Source organism: Protopterus annectens, chromosome 10.part0 (genome assembly GCF_019279795.1).
Source record: "Protopterus annectens isolate FY-2018-M chromosome 10.part0, PAN1.0, whole genome shotgun sequence".
Taxonomy (NCBI): domain Eukaryota; kingdom Metazoa; phylum Chordata; order Ceratodontiformes; family Protopteridae; genus Protopterus; species Protopterus annectens.
Window position 1 is genome coordinate 1,117,947,337 of NC_056744.1, and position 12,104 is coordinate 1,117,959,440.

A 12,104-nucleotide genomic window follows, 5' to 3' on the forward strand; every position below is an offset into this window, starting at 1 on the left:
GGGGAGAGGATAAATGAGCCAGTGTACAAGATGACTGCTCAGCTCAGCTTACTGTGCCTGGTAGATGGAAAAAGTTTATATTTTGAATGAGTTTGGAGGTTTAAATGACACGCACCTATAGGAAGAAGTGTTTAAAGTGGATTAGAAGGCAAAACAACCTGTATGGGTGGAGCTTCTAAATCACTAAAATGGAGGGAAAAGTTGAGAGGATACTTCTGCATGTTGAAGAGATAACTAAAGAGCTCATGGTACTGAGATTGGAGGTAGGAAAAGTTAGGGAAATAATTAACAGGAAATATATGACTGTATAGAAAGTGCAATTAAGTTACAAGGGAATAGGAATAAAAACTCTCATGCATATATTAGATTAGATTAGAACTAGGCTAACTGCTCTTTTGGGTCACTTGAAGCCTAGCCAGTTACCCCATGTGAGAATCAAACCCTGCACCTAGTGTCTTTAAGGTAAGCACCTTAACCATTATGTCATCCTCCCACCCAGAACAGGTAAATATACAACAGATCCATAACAGAAAGCATGTGTGCATGCAAAGTATATACATTGACCACTGTATACATAATATAATGTGCATGTAGGAACATATCAGCAATACTTGCACATGCCTATAGTTGCTTTACTAGAGAAGCAGCACTTAGAATTTAGAACTCGCAGAGCAAACCATTACAATCAAATCAAAGATTGCCTCATGGCTAAGTTAAGAAGCTAGGTCATAATGATAGCTAGGGACAAAGCCTGAGTCCAATGGCACAAAACCAAGTCCCAAGCTGCTAGACAAACATACCTAGAGCTCCGTAATAAAGCTAAAAAATCAGTTAAAAAAGATAAAGCCAATTACTACCACACTATCCAACTAAGACACAACAACAATCCTCAGAAGTTTTGGACAGCCATTAATAATATCCTTCTCCCTGGAAAATCCACCACAACTGCCCCACTTACCAATAATACTACAGATAATATAGCTACACAATTCAATAAATATTTTACTGAAACTATCCTAGCCCCCCTCTCTAACCTCCACAGACCCACCCAAATCATGTATTTCTTAAGTTTACCCACTCTCCCCCATACCACCTACAACTAAAGTTAATGACAGCACCTTCACATTCCAATCAGTCTCTACTAGCATCATAAAAAATTGCTTCAAAAACTAAAACCTGCAACCCTAGCCAAAGACAAACTCCCAAATTTCTAAAAATTGCTACCAGTCCAATAGCTTACCCTGTAACCATCCTCATCAATAGATCATTGAAAATACCTTCCCTGAAATTTGGAAAATCTCCCATATTCTACCACTACACAAAGGGGGAAATTCAACAGAATTTACTAATTACCGACCTATAGCAATATTATCCCCTCGATCCAAAATCCTAGAAAGATGTGTTCACAAGCAAATCATGGACCACTTACACACATACAAGCTTATGTCTAACACCCAGCACAGCTTTCGGCCTTCACATAGCACCAATACCGCTCTAACATCTTTCTCTAATATACTGAATCACCACAGAAACAACAGGAAATTTGTAGCAGCCATCTTTCTGGATCTCTCAGAAGCCTATGATATGATCTGTCATAGTAAACTACTTCAAACTCTGAGTTCAATCTCAGTCAATCCTCTATCTCTTGGTTTCAAAACTACCTATCTGGCCAACAACAGTCTGTCCAATGGCAGAATGACCTCTCTCCACTCCTCCCAGGCACACTAGGTGTCCTCCAGGGCTCCATACTTGGGCCCCTACTATTCTCATTCTGTACCAACAATCTCCATACATCCTGTCTTCATGCCTCAGTTATCCAGTGCACAGATGACTCCACTTTACTCTGTGCTGCACCAACTCAACATGAGCTCCATACTATTCCACAAGAATCCTTTCTATCAGTTGAAACATGGCTCACTAATGCCAAGATGATTTTAAATCCTAACAAGACTAAACCTCTCCTGTTCCACCCAACTAGATCCCCTTCTTTAAACCCACCTTTTCACATCATTTCCACAAATGATACCACCATCACCCCTGTTACCCACACTAGACATCTTGGGGTTGAAATTGATTGCAACATGAAATTTGACATTCACATCACTAAGTCTATAAAAAAGTACATAAAAACTGGGAATGCTCTACAGAAATAAACAATTCTTCACTAGCCAGGCTAAGTCTACTATTGCACACATACACACACCTTATATTCACCCTCCTGTATGCCTCCCCAATTCTCACAAATATCAGAACATCTGAAATAGCAAAACTTGACTCTTGCTATAATAAAAAAGCAACATTTTCCTCTGATGCCCCTTTCAGGTCTCATCATTGTTTAGCTGAAACAACTGAACTGGCTCGAACTTCCCAACCTGCTCCTCTATAACCAACTCACTTTTTCACACAGAGTCTTGCACCAACCTGATAAAACCCTGGCCCTACAAAATCTAATACTCCCACTCTCACATAACAGGCCCCTTCGCTCATGCAATAAATTACTATTACAGACCACAAAAGCTACCAACACAGCTGGGGAATCTCTCTTCTCTAATTACATAACCAAAATATGGAACACAGTACCCAACATTATAGTATCCCACCTCCACTTACCTCAGTTTAAACAAATGCTAAGAGCCTATCTAGTAAACTCATGGCTATGCTCCTTCTCTAGCTTATGATAATTCACCAAAGCTATTGTATCTACTCAGCCTTTCCCCAGCCACACTCACAATCTAATAATCTTAGTAACAGACCTCCAGTCTCTTCCCTTCTCTTAGCAAACACTAACAATACTAATTCCCTTCTGGTCTTCACCTTTTATTGACTCGGGCTAAAATTGTCAACCATATTAAGGATTCACATCATAGAAATTAGAACTGATGTATCCATTTAATTGTTTTATTTAACATCCAAGGCATCTGAATCCTTGGATTTTGAAAAGTGGTCAAAACTTTTGGATTTTTTACTTTTGTATTGCCATTACTGTCTACTGTGTATTATTCACTGTTTTCCAACATCTATGACTCTATTTTACAAGCCATCCAATCCTGTATTTTTTTATTATTGTCAAAACCTAAGGTATTTGTATTCTATAGTTTTACTAATACTTCTATTCTATGCTTAGTAATGGGAGCTTTTCTCCCTGGGCCTCTGCTGAAAAAGGACCTGTGTCCAGTCGGACTTTCCCGGTTAACAAATATGAATGAATGAATGAATGAATGAACTTCAGAAACATCATGCTTCAGGAAAGGAGTGGATTAAGACTGTAGCATTCAAGAATGGCTTTGCGATGGGTGGTTGTAGAATTAAAATAATATAAGATTTTGCATGACAGATTTATTTGAAATGAAAAGGTCTACTTACAGCTGTCTGACATTTAAGACAAGCTTTACATTAACATTTCTAATGTATCCGCCAATGCTCAAAGTTATTTGGAAGGGAGGTATGTTGCAGGCTAAGAATAAATTAGAAGCAATACACATACAAAGATGTGTTACTGGGAAAAAAATCACTGCTGCTTTTTGGGAAGGGAGGGTTCCTCTGCAAATGCTTTAAATGTCATAGTAAAAGTATACCTGTAGATCTTGAGGGCTCTGAGTAAGAAGAGTTGAGGTGGCCAGTCATGGTATTACATAATGAAAGGGGAATAGACTGGAAAAAGAAGGGCAACAAATATTGCAGATGGTTAACCAGACCAAACAGATAAACATGCTTGACATGAGGAGGCAGGATTACAGAGAGGAATGTAGATATCCGACAACTGTGACCCCCAAAGAGCAGTGTGGGAGTCGTGAGGTAAATTATTCTATTGGGGGGTCTGCTTTAAAAGATAAGTGCCAGCAGAGACAATATGACTGGGGAGAGGTATTTGATGTGGGTATTCTGACAGCGGAGGAGGAGGAGGAAGGCAGAATGGTGACCTAAAGGAAACTTTGTGAAGAGATGCAGCAGTAGATTGACAAAGACAGACATTCTTGCAGACTAGCTCATGACAGAGGTCCAGTGAAAGTTTTGGTGAGGTTTGTGGAAATAGTAATGATGGCAGAAAATAACATGAGTGGCTCAGAAACCTTTCTTTAATGGAGAGGATGGTACCTTAATAAGGTGTTAAATAATGCTGCACTTAATTCTCTTTGTTTATCTCTTTCTTCTGTCTAACATGATGAGTGCTGATATGCAGTAGGACAAAAAGGAGATGACCAATCTACATGGATGACAGGCATGGAACTGAATGTTTCCGGAATGATACTAAGGTGATGATTGCAAGATCATCTGCAATTAAAGGGTGTGACATGTATTGTATTATGCCATGCACCTAATGGATATATCAAACATTGTGTATAGCTGCATTCGAATATATAACATAGACTTGAATTATTATGGTGAATGCACTTTAATGTACTTATGTAAATGAGTTTGAATGTGAGGAAAGTAAATGGAAAGCTGTTATCCCATTCAAGATAATTTCAGGGGATTGGGGAGGGGAGTAAAGAGGCATGCATCAGCTCATATGAGGATGTTAGCATAAAGATGTAAATATGTTTTAGTTAAACTCAGGTAAGCTTCTGAATGGGGAGGGCCCCGAGCTTTGTTAGCCACTAACATTGGTGGTAGAGTTTGGCCAGTGCATTAACCAGCAGGGAGGGAGTCTTGGTTGGATCTTTACCGATCCAAAGACCCATGAGGCTGAGACTCCAAAATGGATGGGAAATGTGAAGCACTTGAATTGCACAGGTACAGTCAAAAAGCCATGGTTGAAATGAGTGAGGGGAGACCGTTAGATATAACAAAAGGCTTATGTTCTCAATGTGTGGAATGAAACTAGCTGCTAGATTGGATAGACTATTGATGTTTGGAAAAAAAACATTTGAGGAAATCACAGCTGTATATTGTGGAAAGGAAACTTAGATTATGTCATTCATGTGATGACCGGGAACTAAGAAATTGGACAGTAGGTGGATGGAGATGGAATCCTGGGCCCTGGATGAGGACAAAATGTATCACATGGACAATGGATATGATTAGGAAGACTGCAGGCTTAAATAAATAAACAGCCACTGTCACAGTGGGAATATGTAAATGGGAGAGGTGAAAGCTACCTGCAGGAGTATCATTATGGCAAGGAGAGGTACCTATAGGAGTGCAACATTATGACAAGGAAAGGTACCTATAGGAGTGTAACATTATGGCAAGGAGAGGTACCTATAGGAGTGCAACATTATGGAAAGGAGAAGTACCTATAGGAGTAACATTATGGCAAGGAGAGGTACCTATAGGAATGCAACATTATGACAAGGAGAGGTACCTATAGGAGTAACATTATGGAAAGGACAGGAAGAACTAGAAAAGAAATGGAGAAGAAAGTGATGGCTCTAGAAGAATGACTTAGGAAGTTGCAATGTGGTGAGCAAGGGCATGTAGAAATTTAGGATATAAACAGGGTAGAGTAAGCAGCCATAAGGCACAAATTGGAAGAATATGAGGAATCAAAGATATAAGACATGCTGGCAATGAAAAGTGCAGGGTGGTGAGTGAGGGGTGAGACATATATCAAGATACTAATGTGGAGGATTGAGAATCAAAGAAAGCTTGGATCAGTACAGTGGACGAAAAATGAGAGAGGAAAGCCATATGAGTCAACAAATAATTACACTGAGCGTTATAAAAGAATAGACTTCTAAGTTGTATTGGTTCATAAATGGAAAAGATATTTGTTGTGTAAAGAGAAGCAACAGAGGTTAAATTTGCCATTTGGAAAGTGGGAGGTGATTGAGACAATTAGACATCTGAAAGGGGGTAAAGAATTTGGACCTGAAGTGGGTTTCCCATTGATTTTTATAAAAGAGTGGTCTTTCAGGTGAACAGCACAATCACAGATTTGTTCCATGACATTATAGAAAATGAGAGATTAACTGTGAAAAATTATCACTCGTATTTGTATGCAGTGTAGATACCAAAGTATTTTCTCCTACTTTGACAGCAGGATTGCAAAGTTCTTCTGAGAGCAAAGGGGTGAAAGAGTGGGTTTTATTAAAAGCAGATTGCCCAGTGATCACTGGCATACTCATAGATTTAGTAGAATGAGCTGAGGAAAAGGGTAAGGAAAAGCAGGAAGTGAGTAAATGGATATTCAGAATGCCTTTAACTCTTTATCACAAAACTTTGACAGATACCTTGACAGAGGCTATTGGAGATGGTAGGTAGTTGAATGCAGTGAAAGCCCTTTGAAGGGCCCCAACGCCTTGGCTCCATATATATATATATATATATATATATACATATATATATATATATATATATATATATATATATATATATATATATATATATATATATATATATATATATATATATATATATATATATATATATATATATATATATATATACACACATATATATATATATATATATACATATATATATATATATATATATATATATATATATATATATATATACATGTATATATATATATATATATATATATATATATATATATATATATATATATATATATATATATATATATATATATATATATATATATATATATATACATATATATATATATATATATATATATATATATATATATATATATATATATGTATATATATATATATATATATACATACATATATATACATATACATGTACATATATATATATATATGTATATGTATATATGTACATATATATGTGTGTACATATATACATATACATATATATATGTACATATATATATACATATATACATATATATATATACATATGTATATATATATATATACATATATATATATATATATATATATATATATATATATATATATATATACATATATACATATATACATATATATATATGTATATATATATATATATATATATATATATATATATATATATACATATACATATATACATATATATATATATATATATATATAGTGGGTTTACACAAGGAATAGTATTAGAAAGAGAAACCCATAAGAGCTGTCTATTATTACAAGCATTATTTTTAGGTTCATAGGATGATACTAGGCTATTGGCCTAGAGGCCCTTATAAGCCTAGCCAAGAATTTCACCCATGTTCCCACAAAGTCAGCACCTGTTTTCCCTGTCCAGCAGGGACACAGGTAGGATTCCAGGGGTATATTTTCTGTTTTCCATCCAGTCATCCAGGTTCCTGTTAAGGAGGGCTGGTGAGGTACGCTGCTTGACTTGGAGAGGAAGTCTATTCCACAGATGGGGGAGTCATTGCGACACAAATCTATCCTGCCAACAAGTTCTATTAATGTCACAGACCAGGTTGAGACCTAGTGTGTGGGTTGAATGAGTGGAGTTTGACTTATGGATATACAGCAACTCTATCAAGGCTGAGTCTGAGATGGCCTTGTATGCCAGATATTGGTCACCTCTGAGCAGTCTATATGAGACGGAGTAGAGGGACAGGGCTTTTAGCTCATCCATATAGGATAGGTGTTTGAGACCCTGGATTTTCCTTATCAGGAACCTCTGTGGTCTCTCAAACTGCTGCATGTGCTTGGCAAGGTACATGCCGAAGGGAGCATTGTACTCTATAATGGGTCTGATAAGGGAGGAGCACAGGGATGTTATGACCACCTTATTCCTGGATGAAATACCCTTACTTATGTAGAAAGCCTTCCGTACAACAGAGGTAACATGGTGGTCAAACGTCAGGTTGCTATCAACCTGGATGCCCAAGTTTCTCACAACTGATAGCATGCTTATCACATTGTTATTAATGTTAGAATTCATGGGGACACATTTTCCCCACAGGGGATAATGATGCATTTCTTGGCATTCAGTTTGAGGCCATGCTTCTGGCACCAGTCATTAGTTTGGTTAAAGCCCTCTTGGAGGATATTCACATCACTAGGGGAATTCAAGACACTGCCCAGCTTGCAATCATCTGCAAACCTGGTCAGCCACAGACCACTGGTTTTGGTTTGCACCTCAGAAAAGTATAACCCAAATAGTAGAATCTCCAAGACCAATCCTTGGGGTATGTCGCTTGTTACAGGTCTACTACTAGAGGTGGCTTCCCCTCTTTTGACTGCATGGGTTCTATCAGTGAGACAGTTAGCCTACCCATCTGGTAACATATGGGTTGATGCCTAGCCAGGAGAGTTTATCTATTATTATTATTTATCGTTGTTATTTTATTCTCCATCATAACTGTCATTTATTTTACTGTGACAGATGTGAAGGTTTTTATGAATGTTTTTAAATCACATATTAACAATATATCTTTGAGGATGTAACCTTGTTTTATCAGGTGTCTGAAATGAGATGTTTCATTGGTCTGTTAAGTGAATAGTGTGGTATTTAAGTGACTTTGAATGCTGTTGTTATTTTAAGTCTGATGAAGCGTCCAGAGAGACGTGAAAGTGCTTACTTCGTTCTTCAATAAAGAGGTTATCATTTTCTCATTTTTGTGGATTAATTGTCATACAGATTGACTATCCTCCTGACTTGCTTCGTTTGTCATGGGAGTATTCACCTTTCTTCTCCTTGGCTTTGCAACATTATTTTCTTAGGTGATACCTTACCCTGAGGTGTGTTTTTGGATATTTACTACTAGTTTATCTATTATGCCCGAGTGGGGAATAGTGTTGAAGGCTTTGGCTAGGTCAATGTAGGTGGTGTGCACTGTCTTGCCCTCATCCATGGCTTTGGTGACTGTTTTGAAGACGGTGACCAAGTTTAACAAGCATGAGCTCCCTTTGATAAAACCAAAGTGTATAGGATCAAGAATTTGGAGGTTGCCAATGTCTTTGTTTATAAGGTCCATGATAATGCGTTCCATGGCCTTGCAGATCAGGCTAGTTAGGCTGATTGGCCTATAATTGCTTGGATCAGTAGACACTCTACCTTTGTGCAGATGGATGACAGTGGCTGTCCTCCATTTTACTGGGATGAATCGGTACACAGGCTTTGGTTGAATAGGGTACCTAGTGGTGCCGAGAGTTCTTGCCTGAGTTCATGTAGGATGCAGCCAGGGATGTTGTCAGATCCCATGGAGGCTGCATTTATTTACCTTTGAGAGGGTATTAATGGCCTGCTCCCTGGTGATGGGGGGGGGATGTCCTGGTTTACTGATGGGTAGGACGGGGGGGGGTGAAGTTTTCACTGAACTTGTCTGCCAGCAGGTTGGTTATATCTATGGCATTTGTGTATGTGGTATTCTTGACCACCAGTTCAGAGCAGATTTGGGAGTTACCTTTGGGATTGCAGATGTATGCAAAGAAGGCCTTATGATTGTCCTTAGTGGATGTGGCCAATTTGGACTCGAAGTTAGCCTTACAGGATTTCACCAGTGACCTTATTTGCTTGTTCAGACAAAGGAGAGATTGCTTCCAGCTTGGCACCTGCTCCTGCTTGGTCCTGGACAGCATTTTTTTCCTTTTATTATAGAGTCTGTTTATTGCTGCTGTCCACCAGAGGTTTACTCTTCCTTGAGGAGGAAGATTTGGTCCTGTCAGGTATTGCTGAATCCATGCAACTATATAGGTGCTCATATAGTTTTTTGGTGTAGGCTTGGACATTAGTGCTTGATTCAACAGAAGGGATGGTGGCTGTGAAGCTACTTGTACCTGCTCTCAGGAGGTTGTAGTCAGCTTTGAAAAGTTTTTTTTTTGTTCAACCTTGGCAGGGGGGTGGGGGGTCAGAGGAGATGGTGACTTCAAAAGTAATTGCTTTATGGTAGAATCTTGCCAAGGAGGATGACACTGTAGGGGTGCTACAGTAGCTACTCATGTTGGTTAGTACCAGGTCCAGGATATTTTCACCTCTTGTGGGGGTGTCAACCAGATGATCCAATGCATTAGCATTGACAAAGTCGAGGAATCTCTGGGAATTTGTGTTTGAGATAGAATAAGCCTTCCACTCTATGGTTGGTTAGTTAGTCACCCAGGATCAGGGTAGATGTTGAATCTTGATGGATTCAAGTAAGTCCAGATAGGTGGAGTGGGCCTCCTGAGCCATGGTTGGGGGTCTGTAGCTAGCTATGATTTGAATAGTTATTTTGTCAATAGTTAACTGCACTTGGAGTGTCTTCTGTGCGTCATACCGTTTGACCAGCCTGGAGGTGTGTATGTCTTTGATAAGTATTGAAACTCCACCTCCTTTGGCTTTGCAGCCCTCTGTTTGAGGTCTGAAAGTATGGTAGGACAAGTAACCTGGTAAGGCTGGAGTGGTCTCCGCAGCTTTGAGCAAGGTTTCAGTGACTGCACAAATGCCAATATCTTCCAGCGTGAGGAATGCTTGCAATGAGTGCAGTTTCATGCTAAGACTCCTATCATTTAGCAGCATGACCTTTAAATTTAATTTAGAAGAATTTTTCACATTCGTAATTTTGTTCTCATGACTTTGCCTAAAAATGGCACTATTAGGAAGGCAAGAGCCTTTGCCAGAAGCCTGAAGCCCAGGGGAGACAGATGAAGGCCATCTCTGGCAAAGCATCGTGGTCTGTCAGTCATGTCCTCCCAGGCTGTCAGGTACTGGATCCCCTTGGAATGACACCAGAAACTAAGCCAATTGTTAAAGTCAGTCATTTTCTGTTTGTACTGAGGCATCATTCTAGGTGATGGTATGATGCTACTTAAGACTAGGGGCATACTTGCCTGGGACACATTCAGTGAGCTCAATCATGTCCCTCTTCATATAGTCTAGAGAGGTACACCTCAAGTCATTCACACCAACGTGAACTATGACAGAGTCATAACAGTGCCTGTTGTTGAGAGACTTGAGTGTGTGAGTGATATGGTGGATTCGAGCACCTGATAAGCAACTTAGCATGACTTTCCCCTTGTCTAGCCTGGTGAGGAGCACATTTGCATGTCTCACGATAAGAGTTTCCTAGGACTAATATGTTGGGTTTGTGGCTAGCCTTAGAGGCTGTGTGCCACAGGCTTGTGTATTTTGTGTGGTGGTTGGTGCGGTGGGTTGTGATGTGCGTCTGTGCTTTTGCCTCAGAGGTCTTTTTTGTTTAGGTATGTTTTTTTGTGGAGAACCTCCACATATGTAGGAATGTACTGTACAAGTGTGGGTAGTGTTAGAGGAGTGGTGCTTGTGGTGTTTGTGCAGAAAATCTTCTCAGTGCCAAATGTACTGGCTTGCGATTGAGACAGCAAGGATTCTAGGATCTTAATGTAAACTCTCACATATTGTGTTCCTAGGTGGTAGAAGAAGAGGGTTCTCCATGTACATGAGGCAGTTGCTACACTGTCTCAGGATGCCCATGTCAACAAGACTAGCAGGAGAAACCACAGGAAATTGTCCATCAATGGTTGTCAGAATCTGTGGAAGAGAGGTAAAGGATGGTACAGTGGGTACTATCAGAATAGAGTACCTATAGGTTTGAGTAGGGATGGATACAATTACAGTAGTTGCAAGGGAGGGTGTCAGTTACACAGGAGTGCTGGTAAGGGAAAAAATGCAACTGAGATACCTCGCAATGGGTTAAAACAGCGCAGTGGCAATGCACAATGAGCAAACAAGTGCAACACCCTGCAAACACAGGGTATAAATACCAGAAAAGTTGGAAGAATCTAGAAGCTCGAATTACTACCCAGTCCTGCAAGCCCCTGCTCTTTCAACCAATCACTGGTACTAGAGAAGGTCAGGGAACCCTGTTACTCTCAATAACAGCAAAGACAGGACACTGCCAGAAGAACATGGATGCCAGAAACACAGGAAACTTAACAAGCAAAACTACCAGGCCTGGATAACAGCAGGCCTCTATCCAGACTATGCTACCGACTAGAACACAGAAACCTCACAAAAAATGCACAGAAAAGTACAGTGCACTCACAAACAAAAAATACAACTCTTAGTATGAAAAAGTTTACAGTTAAGTAATTCAGTAAAAATGGAATTACACTAATGGAACACTAGCAATAAAATACAGTTAAAACAGTACAAAATTGCAGTGAAACAGTAAAAAAAAGCTTTATAACAGTGCAAAATGTAGTAGATTATATATATATCACATATTTTGATGGTCATGTCTGGGCCAGACAGTAAGGAAAATGAGGACGAGGCAGTATAGTGGGGTCTTTATCTCTTTGCAGACA